The sequence below is a fragment of the Pinus tabuliformis genome, chromosome 1_2 (assembly GCF_031772625.1).
Source record: "Pinus tabuliformis cultivar Carrire ecotype Pingquan chromosome 1_2, CPIR1, whole genome shotgun sequence".
Taxonomy (NCBI): Eukaryota; Viridiplantae; Streptophyta; class Pinopsida; order Pinales; family Pinaceae; genus Pinus; species Pinus tabuliformis.
In genome coordinates, this window is record NC_142298.1 from 747,844,237 (window position 1) to 747,860,443 (window position 16,207).

The 16,207-nt window shown below is 37.5% G+C and overlaps 1 pseudogene; it reads left to right on the forward strand.

Moving 5' to 3' along the window:
• Positions 1-13,611: 13,611 nt before the first annotated feature.
• LOC149207927 (protein ASPARTIC PROTEASE IN GUARD CELL 2-like) overlaps positions 13,612-16,207 on the forward strand; it is a 54,582-nt pseudogene continuing 51,986 nt past the window's right edge.

Here is a 16,207-nt window from a genome sequence, read left to right on the forward strand (position 1 = left end):
CTTGTATGTGGATGATATGTTGTTGGTTGGAAATGACAAAGAAGTTATCTAGGATTTGAAGACCCAATTGTCCTCCAAATTCGACATGAAAGATATTGGTGCTGCAAACTATATTTTGGGCATGGAAATTAAAAGAGATCGGGCAAAGAGGAAGCTCTAGTTAAACCAGAGGAAGTATGTCGAGACAATATTGCAGAGGTTTAATATGCAGGATAGTAAAACAGTGAAGGTTCCTATTCCTTTAGGTGTGAGGTTATCTGCTGAACAGTGTCCCAAGACATAAGAAAAGGAAGAGGACATGTCCCGTGTTCCATATGCAAGTGCAGTCGGTAGCCTGATGTATGCAATGGTCTGTACTAGACCAGACATTGCACATGCAGTGGGAGTATTGAGCAGGTTTATGTCAAAACCAAGGAAGGAGAACTGGACAGTAGTGAAGCGGGTTTTCAAGTATTTTCGTGGCACTAGTGATTATGGTTTGTGCTACCAAGGAAGACCAAGATTGGACAGACTATTGGATATTCATGGCTTTGTTGATGCAGACTGGGCTAGAGATCTGGATCAGAGAAGATCTACAAGTGGGTATGTGTTTAACCTATTTCGAGGTGTAGTCAGTTGGATGAGTAAGAAACAATCTGTAGTGGCACTATCAACTACAAAGGCAGAATACATGGCAGCCACTCATGCAAGCAAGGAAGTAGTTTGGTTGTAGAGATTGTGTTCAAGAATGGGGTTAGTATAGGAAGCTATAAGGATAAACTGTGACAGCCAAAGTGCAATTTTCTTGGCAAAGAACCCCGCATATCATTCAAAGACAAAGCACATTGATGTTCAATATCACTTTGTGAGGGATATGATAAAAGACAAAAGGTGTTGCTGGTAAAGGTGAACACTTCGAAGAATACTGCAGATGCATTGACAAAATCTGTGAGCTCTGAGAAGTTCTCTTGGTGTAGAGAGACAATGGGCATTTCAGGACTGGAAAAATGACTAAGCTCTCTTATGGCCCCTTGTGGAAAGAAAACAACAAGTGGGAGAATGTTGGGTTGTGTTATATTCTTTCCACGTAGTTAACAGTTGTTTTGAGGGGCACCCGTAACCCAACTTTATGGGGTCCGGGGCAGCGCCCTAGAAAATTTTGGTTTTGGACCCTATGTTAGGTTGGGCGGACCCACCTATGGTTTTGTGCATGATTTTCGCACATGTTTTTTGGACGCGATGGTTTTCGTTCCATGGTATTGGATGCTTTGGCATGTATAAATATGTATTATAACATTGAAAGGAACATAATGAAAAATCAAGCTGGTAGTCTCGGTTTTGGGATCAAGGGGAAAATCTCTGTGTATATGTGTTTTATGTGTTCTGCTCTCGCATTATTTATTTTCTGTGTTTTAGAATTCGTATGCAGGTAATTTCTGTACGGGGTTAAAACCTATAGAACATGGGCTACATAGACAATAGAAGGATTTGCAGTAGGAATAGGTACAACAGGGGGCACAACATGCACTCACGGATGAAATTGTGCCCATACAAGTTATAGATCCATCCCAGAAGTTGGCACAAAGCAAACAAGGTGAGTAGTGTTGTTGGTCACATGCAAGGGAATACATCAGCATGCATGTCATTGTGCACATGCATGTGATCCCACCCATTCGACACACTCACTGAGGCGAAGACAAGAATCAATTTCGACTAGAGCTGAACATGTACTCCAACAAGTTGATGCACACGGCCACCAGCACATGGCTGGAAAGCAACGTAGACATTATCCATCAACATGTTGCATGTCCAGTCGTACCAGGATGACCATGTGCATGCTATCAGATGAGTTGGATAGAGAAGCCATATCAGTGCACCCAGATGCAATGAAGGCAAGAGTTCGCTTAAGCAAGATGTCACCATTGAGTGCACGAACACCATCACAGACAACCGCGATTGGCATCAGCTCACCACCTTCGACCATCACAAGCATGTCAAAGAGTTGGTCTCACCACAATGGTCCGAGTGTCAATGATGTCTTGCATGGCTTCCTCAAGCCATTTTTTCTCACATGAGTACATGTGCATTGTAATGTAACGTCTTGTCAAGTGGAAGTTCAAGTGTTGATAATTAGATGTAATAATCATAGAGTATATGAAGAGTCATGAGGGTAGATGAACTGTCACAAATGGGAATGTCAAGGGTCACCCCACCCTTTGCTATAAATAGAACCTCATAACTCATTGTAAAGGCTTTTGGTCAGCCATGCTTTTGATAGGACTATCTTAGAGAAATCTTGGACAATGTTGTAATGAGCCTTGGCTTCTCCACTGCACATTGCTAGTACATCTCTTTGGAGGAGCAAGCGGTTGTGGTTGTAATGTTCTGATGTCGGAACTAGTGGTTGGACATGGTTGTATTGTATGAATGGAACTTACACTTCTTAATATAACGGAGCCAACACGTTTCATGCATATGTTGTATTATATTCTATGCTATCTGGTTTACTCTAAATGATGTATGTATTTGTTTGCTTACGCATGCATGTATGGACTATTCTGTATAAGTCTGTATGAATATTTCTTAAATGTGTTGTTGGTTTAACCATCACTTTGGATTGCTCGCTAACTTGCTTTCCAGCTTGTGATGCATCTTCACTCATGTGTTCCCTTCCAAGCCACGTACTATTACAGGTTTCCAAGGGGCGCACTCACTTCACCCTCAATGTGTTAGAACCTCTCATGCACCTTCCTTGACTTACTGCAGTTGTCACACCCTTGCTACCAACAGGGAAATCTTTCTTGCCTCTATGAGAAATCGCGGTCAAGGCATTACCATATGACCCACTGCTAGGACTTACACCAAATGGTCTGAGATCTAATTGGGACTTCTTACCCGGGAGATCCCCTTACATGTTGGCGGGTCTAGCACCATCAACATTTTGGCACTAGAAGGAGGGCCAGATGACACGTTGAGTCCTCACATCCATTTTGAATCTCTACATATCTATTATGAATAACTACCAAGTTCCTCTTCCAGACTGTATGTCTTATGGAAACGACTTCATTATCTAGGAAGATCTCTCGGATAACTTGTCACATAAAACACATGATGGTGAAGGCCATGTAGCCTTGGTTAGGCACACGGTCAGTTTTGTAGGCTCATGCGAAAGACATGGAATCTTTAAATAATAAATGAGTTACGCGTTGTTCATCTACACACTTCGAGGGAACCCAATGCACTGGTGTGCCATGCTACTCGAAAAATCTATTCATTCTCTTGCTCATCTGGGCGCAAAGATAGACCATGCTTTGAATCACCTTGACTGTAAAGCACCCAACAAAGAAATTCTGAAATTATGGAAAGCACCCAATGAATCCGTTGATTAGTTTTACACACGCTTTTGTAATATTGCATACCGATTCCCCAAAGATGATATTGATTGGGAATTTCTCGATGGAAGATTTGAGTATCTTCTTCACATCTTCAAACCCCACTCAGCACACTTCAGTGATGGAGCTGCACAATCATAGGTAGGCACAGTTGCTGTCACAAGTGATTGTTTGCCTTCACCTCATCAAATAGCTCCACCACCGCAGAGTGATGTGGGAGAACATGGACACACATCTGTTGAACTATCACATCCTCCCACCCCACCTTCTCTTGATATCTACATAGATTTGGCATGCAAGCCTGTTGGTTGTCACGTGGATTCACTCCCTCAACCTCCGTCCTTGCATTCTATTTATCCTCTGAATTGTACTATCTTGTGTTCTCCCATTCTGGACTTCTCACCTGTTGTGAACGAGGATCAAGTTGTCGACAGAGTTGGTGTTATGCAGCCAACCTGTGCCATCATTCATGATGAGTCTGTGCAGGAATCTAAAGAAGAACCGTAGTGAAGGATGACTCCCTTTCAGCTATGCCTCATCTGCTTTTGACATCCCTTGTGATTTTGCCATTGCTGATTTCCCCTGTGAAAACCCATTTCCAGATGTTTCTACTTCCGATCATTCACAGGACACGTCAGATGTCAGTTTTTCATTACAGTGTGGAGAGGACACATCTTCCTCCGAAAATCCATCCAATATGTCATATGTCATTTCTGAAAACACATAGGGTGAAAATCTTTGCTTCTCATCTACCCCTCTGCCCAATTCATCAGATCATGAGGATGCCGAAAAACATCTTTAATTTTCTGATCTTGTTTGTCGTGATCTCTCTACCTCTTCATCTGATCACAATGTTGATTCAATCGTTGTTAATATGTCTGTGACACTGGTCTACATTGATCTATCTGTCAACGAAGTCAAAACCCACAGACTGTTGAGGCACTTCAGCCTGAGTTGATGGTTATGCCAGGCCCTCGCTGTCCTAAGGTTGGTTTCACTTCCGACCAGGAAATTGTTGAAACACTCAAGGCTCCTCATCACTCTCTGCTTTGCATTGAAGATCAACTAAACACCCAGATTTCTCTTCCTCCACTCGAGCTACACGATCCCATCACTCATGCATTGGAGGAATCTTACACAGCAAGCACACATGCACAACTTAAGTGGTCTAACTTTCTCATGTTTGCTTGCATGTCACAGTCAAGATAATTCATACACTCGACATCTGCAGGAAGTGTATCACATCACCATGTCAGCTCCACAGAGTGCATTTCATGCACTTTCACTCATCTTTGTTATGTGGTCGCTTGTAAGCTCGGAGTGTGTTCGTCTTCATCGTTATATCTTTCATGCTTGCTGGTTTGTGCAACTGCGATGTTTTCAAATCGTGCCTTCACCAACATGGGTCAACCAATGTGCCAGTGGCTGCATTGGAAGTATCAATTCATGTGAGATGACCCATGCACTGTTAGCTTAGGAGTAGGAGAAGTGTTTGCTTTTGATTTGTTTTCTTGCATGCATGTTTGCTTCTTTCTTTGTGTGTTTGTTTTCTTGCTTATTTGTTTTCTTACTCGATTTTCTTGCACATTTGCTTCTGCTTCTTTCTTTTCTTTTTGTTTTGTTTTCTTGTTATTGTCCATGGGTTACTTTTGCATGGACCTTGCGCAACTCTTGAAACAAGCTGGGTAAAGTACAAGAGGACTTGTACAACTATCAACATTTGGTTATCTTTTTTCCACTTTCTTATGTAATAACTTGTTGTCTTCAGTCCATGATACATCAATGGAAAATATGTATTGTTTAAAGTGAGCCTTGGTGAAAACACAACACTTGCGCGCTAACTAGTATCACCTGCTCTAGTCGGTTGTTTTTGGGTTAATCCTTGTCAGCTCAATCAAGTAGAGTAAGGTGAGGGGGAAAACCTTAACAAGCACGTCAGAGGTATAAATAAACTACTTCTCTGAAGGAAAAACCTCTTCTACTCTCAATAAGTCGAGATCCCTCTTCTGCCTCTGAAATGAATAAGTGTTATGCACAGTTATGAAGATGAAAAATGAAAAAAGTGAAAAAGTGAAAAAAGTTTGAAAAAAAATGAAAAATGAATAAGGCGAAAGAAGAGAAAGGCTTCCTATGCAGAGAGGTGATGCAAGTAAATCCGTCGGGGTATTGACCAGGCTCGCTGCTAGCAGAGCCATGCTTGTGTTCCTGCGTCACTCCGCCGGGGTACTGTCCAGGCCTGCTAGCAGCAGAGCAACACTAGAGATGAAACTAAGACTCTGACGACTATACTGCTTGTGCATCATATACTCCTCAACCCCAATCGAAACAACTGTATTGGCTTGGCTTGGAATGTGTGTTGACCAACCAAGGCTTGGTATATGCTACATCTTACAATCAAGAAAGTGTGGAAACCAAGATGAACTAAGAACTGAACAATACTTCCGGAGGTGTTAGACTTGATTTTCATGAACAAGGTCCATTCAGAGAGCTGGAGTTCTACCAGTGTGTCACCAAGTGTTGTAGCGGCTACAACCACCCTCCAAAATTTTTCCTTAGCTTTTTTTTGGAGCCTCCCTACCAACCTTTCATAGCAACATGTCTTGTCTTGTCAAGTACACAAGCTTCAGTGATTTTCTTGCATAATGACAGCCTGTCCATCAAATCTTGTTGCATCCCCCTCATAGGTTGTTTCACTGGACTTAGACCAGTTGCAGGTTGAGAAACTCCCTCAAGAAATTGCACAATTCTAGAGGGAAACTAGCCTTCCCTCCAGAAATTTCACAATTCTATCTGGTAGCCTGCTGGGCTCCAGAATTGCACAAGTCTGCTTGTCACTGTTCACTGGAAAAATTGTGCAATTCCTCCCAACAGGACTGCTCAGCCCATAAATTGTGCAATCCTGGGTAGTAGTGAGCTACTCTGCCCAAAAATTACGCAATCCCTCTAGGCAGCCAACCCAACTCCCTCCCAGAAATGCGCATTTTTTCCTCCTAGCTGAGCAAACTATTGCATGTGCAGTTGAGTTGATTGACTCCCTCTGGGACCACAAACAATTGTTTTGCATGCATGAGCTGATCCTCCCAAGGTAGCATGCAAAGGAATCCCTTAATTCATGGATCTATTTCTAGCATTTGGAGGTTACATGCAAGGATAATTTCATAAACCTCCCACCAAGTGTCGTTTTCCCTAGATTTGTGGCATGCACGTCGCAACCTCAATTTTATCGAAACTCATCAACCGGATGCTACAGATCTCATTCCTCACATTTATCTTGCAGCTCTAACATCCCATATTGCATCTAGGAGTTGTCAGCACATTCATCTTAGTTGTTTTGAGGTAAGCCCACTTTTCATGTCTCACACTACATTTATGGCACTTCTTGTGTTTCATTTCGTATGAATGTTGTCTGCTCGATTTCAGTGAGCACTTGCTATTGTTTTGATACATACTATCTTGTACTAGGATCGTTTTTGTTTTCATTGACATCTCACTATTGTCGCATGCATGATACTCTTTTTCATGGATAGTCGCTGTTGGGGCGACTCGCTTCACACACTTGCATGCTTTCCCATTTCCTAAATCCTGCACCTGTTGCTTGCATCAATGATCATTCACTCTTGTTTGCACTCATCTCATCATGCATTCACACTTTTCATGTTTTCAGTCACCCGTCGGCCAGACTAGGCTGCCTTCGCCTGGACTGTGCCTTGCCCGGCTAACACTACGCATTTCCGAAAGAAAAGGATCTTCCTTCCCTTCAAAAATTGCACAAGTTTAGTGAGTTACTAAACTCTAGGCTTGCATTCCAAAATTCTTGGAGGCAGTGTCCTGCTGGCCCAGAAGTTGGGCAATGCAGTTTGTTGGTTGCATACTACTGCTGACTGAAATTGTGCATTGCGCAGTTTTAGTCCTCAGCAAACCAGACTGGACTTTGCATTGCAAAGTTCCAGCAGTCAGTCAACCTACTAACAGCCCAGATTGTGCCTTGCACAGTTTTGGAAGTCAGTCTCCCGACCTCTCAGTGGAAATTGTGTAACCTTCATGATTAGTCACATAGGTATGTTGCAAGTCAATTCTCAAGTTCGTTTTGGTTTTCAACCGACGGATTGCTTTCCATTAGTGTTGCCATGTCTCCAAGTATCGCAAGTGTTCATCTGCCTCTCAGCAGCACGGGTATAACGGTTTCCTGGAGAGCAGAGTTGAAGACACCATTCAAAGCACACTTGGGGATGCAGTCGATCAAGTGTCTATGAACTTTCCTACCCATGAAGACATCGAGTTATAGATCCATCCCAGTACAAGTTATAGATCCATCCCAACAGCTGGCACAGAGTAGACAAGGTGAGCAGTGTTGTTGGTTGCATGCAAGGGAATACAGGAGCATGCATGACAATGTGTGCATGTATGTGATCCCACCTATTCGATACACTCACCAAGGTGAAGACAAGAAGCAAGTCTGACTGGAGCTGGATATCTAATCTAACAAGTTGATGTGCACGACCACCAGCGCATGCTTGGAAAACATTGTAGACACTATGCATCAACATGTTGTCGGTCTGGTCGAAAAGGGATGACCATGTGCATGATATCAAACAAGTTGAACAGAGTAGCCATATCAGTGCACCTGGATGCAACAAAGGCAAGAGTTCGCTTCAACAAGATGTCACCATTGAGCACACGAACTCCACCGCGGACAACCAAGCTTGGCATCATCTCACCACCTTCAACCATCACAAGCATGTCAAAGATTTGGTCTCACCACAATGGTCCGAATGTCAGTGATGTCTTGCATGGCTTGCTGAAGCAATTTTGTCTCACATGAGCACATGTGCATTGTAATGTAACGTGTTGTCAAGTGGGAGTTCAAGTGTCGATAGTTAGATGTAACAGTCATAGAGTAGATGAAGAGCCATGAGGGTAGATGAATTGTCACAAAGGGGAGTGTCAAGGGTCACCCCACCCTTTGCTATAAATAGAACCTCATAACTCATTGTAAAGGCTTTTGGTCAGCCAAACTTCCGATAGGACTATCTTAAAGAAAGCTTGGACAGTGTTGTAATGAGCCTTGGCTTCTCACTGCGTAGAGCTAGTACATCTCTTTAGAGCAGGCGGTTGTGGCTGTAATGTTCCGTTGTCGGAACTAGTGGTTGGATATGGATGTATTGAATGACTAGAACTTATACTTCATAATATAACGGAGCCGACACATTTCATGCATATGTTGTATTCTATTCTATGCTATCTAGTTTACTCTAAATGATGTATGTATTTGTTTTCTTACACATGCATGTATGGAATATTATGTATAAGTATGTATGAATCTTTCTAAAATGTGTTATTGGTTTAACCATCACTTTGGATTGCTTGCTAACTTGCTTTCCATCTTGTGATGCATCTTCGCTCATGTGTTCCCTTCCAAGCCACGTACTATTACAGGTTTCAAAGGGATGCACTCACTTCACCCTCAGTGTGTTGGAACCTCTCATGCACCTTCCTTGACTTACTGCAGCTGTCACACCCTTGCTACCAACAGGGACATCTTACTTGCATCTATGTGAAATCGCAATCAAGGCATTACCGTACAACCCACTGCTGGGACTCCTACACCATATGGTCTGAGGTCTAATTGGGACTTCTTACCAGGGAGATACCCTTACATGTTGGTGGGTCCAACACCATCAACAAGCTCCAAATCATTTTTCCAACCCGAATCCAGGGCCACTAAATCAACCCACCAAAGGCTCTAGAGAATTTATCCAACCTAGGCTCCAGGATAGTAACTCAACCCAAGTTTTTTTTCAGGGCTCCAGAGCATTTGTTCCAACCCACAACCATAAGGAGTTATGAGCACCAACAAGATAATAATCAAGTGGAAAAACCCACAACACCATGGCTATCCAGGAAATGACAAGGTAAGATAAAATCATTGTCAATCTAGGCAATCCTATATGCGTATGATGGATCATAACCAAATAATCACATGCATATACCATGCATCCATAAATTAGTAAGGAAACTACACATGCAACCTGTTACCTACAAATAAATCTAGCTGTAGTTGTTGATCCACCTTTTCCCTTGCACTTTCCTGCTTTTCTTTTCCTTCTTTCCTCAAATCCAAAGTATGCCAAAATTCTCCAAGAAAACTCTAATTGTGCAAGAGTATGAGAGTGTGAGAGAATAGAGAGAGAGAGAGAGCTCCAAAACTGAACTGACAAAAGATAGACCAAAAAAAGTTGTGAACTGATCCTCAGAAGAATTTTTATCATTGAGGCCTCCATTTTCTTCAATTTCATCTATTTTTCCTTCAATTTCGCTCACATGAAATTATGTGACCTTTCACCTTCCTTTTATCCTATTTTCCATTATTTTCATAATAAATGCCAATTAATACCACTTCGCCTTTTTCCAATTTCCTTAGCCATTAATTAATCACCATTGATACCCCATCACTATGTTTTACCTAAAATTTAGCTTGGAATACATGTCTCATGACCTTGGTGTTATTTTTTCCTTTATTAACTTTATTACATGAACTTTTAACCCGAGGTTGTTACACTCATCGACTCAACTTGAACTTCAATTGACCATAAAATTAGAGTTCCATTTAGCAGACTTACATTGAATCTACGTTAGCTTTCCCCAATGTCAATGTGTGCCTAGCCTCCTTCCATCAACATCTGACAATGTAACAACCAACCCTCTCAGCCAAACATTGAATTTACTTTCTCATTGAATGGATCCCTATTGATGAGATCTGACTAATATACCATTTGATGCATTATACTCAGTCCTACTCAAAAAAGACATTCACGGTCTCAAAAATTCCGAGAGTTGAAATATTTATAGCTCTCCAACTAATCGAATTCACACATTGTCACATAATAGTCAACAACATTATGCAGTCATACATGATTAAAATAATAGTTGTGTTCTTCATGAATGTAATAACTAACAAAAACTCCTCTAAGTCCCCTCTTAATCACGAGAGTTATACATATACATAAAACATCTGACCATAGATAGACAAGAATAACATAGTCCTCTATTAGCATTACTGACACACACACACACACACACACATATATGACATAGAAACAATACTCATATTTTTAATGCACCAAGTACACAAGTAAGAAACTTATCTTATTATCTTCAAATGACTAGTAAATAAGAGTGGGACTTCATCTCTCCACCCAACCATAGACTAATTCCACTTCAATCTTTCTTACAGTTGACCACCCTCAAGCTAGATTCAGAGTCTGAGGAGGTAAATTTTTCAGGAGTTCTCAACTATTCATACCTCGCAAGGGTCAATTTCTCATGTGATATCTCTATATATCTCCCAACTAAAACACCATAGTGACCTCAACCAATCACACAACAACTAATAGGTCTCAACAAAGGCACAAAGAGTCTTGGTTCAGATTTGGAGATGGGTGACATAAGCACAATGGGAGTTTTATCAATTGGATTAGCTATGGTATTACTAAAGAGAATACTCATCTAGGTAGTTTATCAGTGGGTTCTAACCCAAGCACTATCCACCCCAAGGCTACACCCGATGTTTATTAGCCCCAGCTAGTGCTAGAGTGCCTCAACCTAGCTAGTTGTTTTTCAACCAAACAATTTCCTAGTGGTTTATCATCCCTAAGGCAAACTATTGTTTAGGTGGTCTATTAGTGAGCCCTCATGGGTTTATCAACTCAACAAGCACCTAAGTGTCACCAACCCACTAAAATCTTCGTGACACACATCACACAAGAACCTACACTGGCCTTAGTAAAAAAGCACATAAGGACATACACAGGTACAAAATAGGACTTTGTAAACTCAGGGAATTTATTTCTCGAGTGTAGAACATAGGTTCTCACGAATTCTGAGTCTTCCAAGTAGCCACACCAACTACCAGAGCTACTTTGTGTTCTTCCTACTATTATGGGGAACTCTCTCTCAATACATGAGCATCCATCCAATAACTCGCCCCCATCCTCAAATTCTCGACTTCCAATGATCAACTCCTAATGATAATGATCAACAATCAGTCCTCTCTTATCTCCACACCAAGATTTTCTTGCCCAAGTTTTTTCTTGCATGTTGACCCTGTTAGCAAGATTCATGAGAGTAAGTACGTTGACTCTTCCTCCACTCAGGAGGCCCATCTCCTCCTCTCAATGTTTGCACAATAGTTTCATTAAACCAACAAAGATTTAGGTGATGAAATAAATGTAAGGTTTGGGTTTACAAGAAATATCCTCCTCCTCAGTCCTCTGAATCTGTGTCCATTTCTCAGCCACTCAATGTTTCACAATTCCACATAATTTACATGAATTAGAATTCATAATGATATTTTCCAGAGGGTTAGCTACAGGGGTTTTCATACTCTCTTCCCATCAAGCCAAGGTTCTCCACCAACTTCGAACCTACATGACCACTCACATAATGGTACTAGACTTTAGCATATTCTAAACAATGAATCCTACCTTCATTTAGTGATTAGATTAAAACCCCAAAGAGCCTGAAATTTCCCTTAACTACTATCCAAGGATCCTCCTTTATCTTACCTATTTGGCCATTACTAATTCTCCAAAACATCTAGTCATGAACAAGAGGAAAAGATTCAGCCAAATCCTTCAACATGATAGAACATTTTGAGGGATTACTAAAACACCTCTACCAATATTTGACTGACCGATTTTGTAATCATTTGGGTTACATCACTTTGCTTGATGGGGCCTCATTATGAGTGAGCCTCCACAAACTTCTAGCTACCATATTCACAAAAATAAAGATATTTTTTATACCCCAATCCCCCTACAATTTTGGAGTATCCAACTCGCTCGACTTAAAAAAATTAATCCCCATATTATGTGAGCCTGACCTAGGACAAAATACTTATTAGATTTTAGATGATGGAGGTCCGAAAGATAAAAATGCTCTCAAGGTCCAATTTATGTAGAACCACGCTCCCATCAATGGAAAGGAGTCTACTAACCCTCAACACAATTCTAGCCTCAACCTTATTGAGAATCCCCAACTAACCTACAACCATGAACCCATTAGGCTAATGAAAAAAGCCAAGATATTTGAAGCCAAGATCTATATTTTTCAAAAGAAATGAAAATAAGACATGTAAAATCCATAAATATAACATATGATTCAAACATTTCAAATAAAACAAGTTCAATATAACTATGTTTGTTGGGCTGAATTATTGTTATCCTCTCTTAACAAGTTCAATTTTGACAAATGAAAATAATAATCATATATATTTATTTATGTATGTTTTATCACACTGATAGTAACCAAATGTGTTTAGAACATAATAGATATATACAATAAGATAAATTGTAAAAAATTAAATTTATGAAAATGAAAAAATAAAGTTAATCATCATAACAATATTTTTAAACATTATATGTGGATGCACACTATCGAAAATACCCAAGCTGACATCTAGATCTTTTCACAAGAAAGGAATAATAGACATATAGAATCCTTAAATATAACATGTGATTTGAATAATTCAATTAAAAAAAGTCTAATTATAACTAATTTTATTGGGAGGAATGATAATTATCCTCCCAACGCAAGTTCAATTTTGACAAATCAAAAGAATAATTATCCATATTTATTTATGTATCTTTTATCACATATACAATAACGAAATGAATTTATAGCATAACATAAATACATAATAAACTAAATTTAAAAAAATAAAATTAATCATCATAACAATATTTTTTAACACCAAATGCGGATACACACTATAAAAAATATGTAACAAACTTTTATGTATTCCTCTAATCAAACTGGAGGCCTAAAAATTGAATGAGAATAAAAATTTATCTATAAATCACCTCTCAGCATAGAACACCTCACACTAACAAAGGTCACTCACATAACATGGATCATCAAACATACCAAAATAATTGAGTTGTATATTATCCATGGTTTTAGTTGTCATTTTGATGTCAAAAGTAAGAAAATTTTGTTAGATTCTATCCTTGCATACATGGGAATATGTGACATGTGGACTCTTCCCAGTAGTGAGGGAGCTTGTACAGGGTCCCACTTTTGGAGATTGATTCCCAAACTAATGATTTCTCACTATGGCTACTTCCAAACCATTTCCTAAGCTTATCACCACAATTTAGAATGTTTCACTTCACCTCCTATACTCCTTACCATGTTAGAACACTTTGAAATGAGTTTATAGATGGGAGCATTTGTTAAGCAAATGGATTCAATAAAGAAAAAGAAAGTGCCACAATTATTAATATTTATATAACTCACAAATTCTTTCGTTATGATTACATCAATGATATTTTTTCCAAAAGCAAGGTCTTCAACATCACTTAAGTCAATTAGATTTTTATAAATAAGAATTTTTTAAAAACAAAATAATTTATAAAATCGAGTAAAGCTATGTTTTAGATGAGTGGAAGAATCAAAAGTTAAAGGGAAATAATTTTCATCATCAACCTTTTTTTATCACAAATAAATTCATTAACCTGTTTTATTTTGAAAATTCTTATGATGATCAAAAAATAGTTATGACTATTTAATTCATATTTATGATGTTAAAAGAATATTCATGACTATTTAATTAATATTTATGCAATTTGGATAATATTTCTACATCATATTAATTGGATATTTAATATTATAAATATAAATTTCTGGTTATTTTTTCTATCTTTTAATAGTTAAGAAAAACCTCAATATCTCTAATTCACTTACTTATATATTAATTGGAGATTTAATATTATAAATATAAATTTCTGGTTATTTTTCTATCTTTTAATAGTTAAGAAAAACCTCAATATCTCTAATTCACTTACTTTTAAATATATGGTCGGACATTCTAATTCACTTACTTTTAAAGATATGGTGGGTCATTCTAAAATAACTACTATCCACCTCATCTTTTTTTGAATTAGAGAATTTTATATTATAATTTAAGTATTTAATTATGATTTTACACATTATGAAAGTGCATCTATTTTTAAGTAAATTATTATTTTTAGGAAGGAATACCTAAGTTTAGGTAGGAATACACACTCTACCTAGCTCGTTTTGAACCTATGACCTCTTAGGAGGAAACACATGCTCTTAACCACTAAGACCACTCTTAAGAATAAGGTATAGAGCATTAAATTTTAATTTAAAATAATAAATTTTAAAATATTTTTTAATCTACTTAATCTTATTTTATCTCAGAAAGAATATTACAAGTACACACTTGACAACTATGATAAATATGTATTAAATAATTTTTTCATATCTTAGATAGTTGATTATTTTTATATTTACTTTGGAGAGCCTAATAAGTTTTCTAACCATCTACTATTCTCTTTGTAACATTATGATTCTAGTTTAAATAACAATTGAAACCAATATATAAATACTTTTGCGACAACATCTAACAAGAATGGAAACCAATATATAAATACTTATGAGAAAACATCTATGGAGGGACATTATTATCATAGCTAATTGAAAGATAAATTTTTTTCATAAATTTAAGTATCATAATTAATATTTAGTTTAGTTAATAATAATAGTAATAAAATCTCCAATTTTTTTATGAAAAAATTCAATAATTTTTATAAAAAAAATAATATCAATAATTTTTGTAAAAAAAAAATATCATCTATTATAAAAAAACAACAATGAATTATGTTGTATTCATCTTAATATATGTGTTTATATCTAAAATTTGTTATATTTTATTTGTATAAATATGGGGAAAAATAAGAAGAAAATGCCACTCTTTCTAACAAGTATACTATAATTAGTTTTCATTTTCCATACTTTTCTAAATTTCCTTTATGGATAACATTTTCCCTAAAAATTTAAAAAATATACTAAATTTTCATTTCTATCTCTGACATAGAATAACTCTAAAAAGTAGAAAAGTAAAAATTTATAACATATTGATTCAACAATTTTGTAAAATTACTTGAAATCTTTAAATTTTTTATGGAAATTTTAATAATTGTTGTAATAAAAATATTAAGGTCAATAACGAACCCTATCATATATATATATATTCTAAATATTATTATATTTATTTATATAAATATATAGAAGGATTGGAAAAATGATGGAATTCCTTTTTGTGTTAAAATTATAATTAGTATTTATTTATCATATTATTTTTTTCACAATAATGTTTATTTAAATTTTAAAAACTTTTTCTTTAATATCTAAAATTTAATATTTTTTACATAAAAAAAGTGAAATTCGATAATTCTAAGTATAAAAAGATGAAACAATATTATGTTGATTTGTGAATCAAATTTATCTTTATTATTTTTATTGTTTTTTTAATTGTGATTCACATTCACGAGTAATAATCCGGTGTCTGATTCACCCGAAGGGATCTACTTACTACTTGCCCACTTATCTAGTCGGGCCTAACCCCAAGGGTGTCGAGGAGATTTGACCCCATGACCTGCCAATTAGAAAGGTACTTAGTAATGAGAACTTGACTAATTGAGCTATCTCATGGGGCTTATCATTTTTATTGTTTTTTTTTGTCGTTCAAAATGGCTTTCATTAGATTTTCAAAATAGCATAGCATACAAAAATGATCTCAGCAGTCTCCACTCTCTCATTCTGACTAGAGTTTTTGAGATTGGGGATTGGAGAATACCAGGGAAGACAATTTGCATACATTATTTTTGTAAGGTGTTGTGGCCTTAGCATACTAGGAGTAACACAAAAAGAGACATGAACTGACAACAACATATCAAGGAGGGGGATGAGGGGGCATTACAGGGGGAGCTGCAAAGTAACCAACATGATCATGAATATGGAAGTCAATGTGT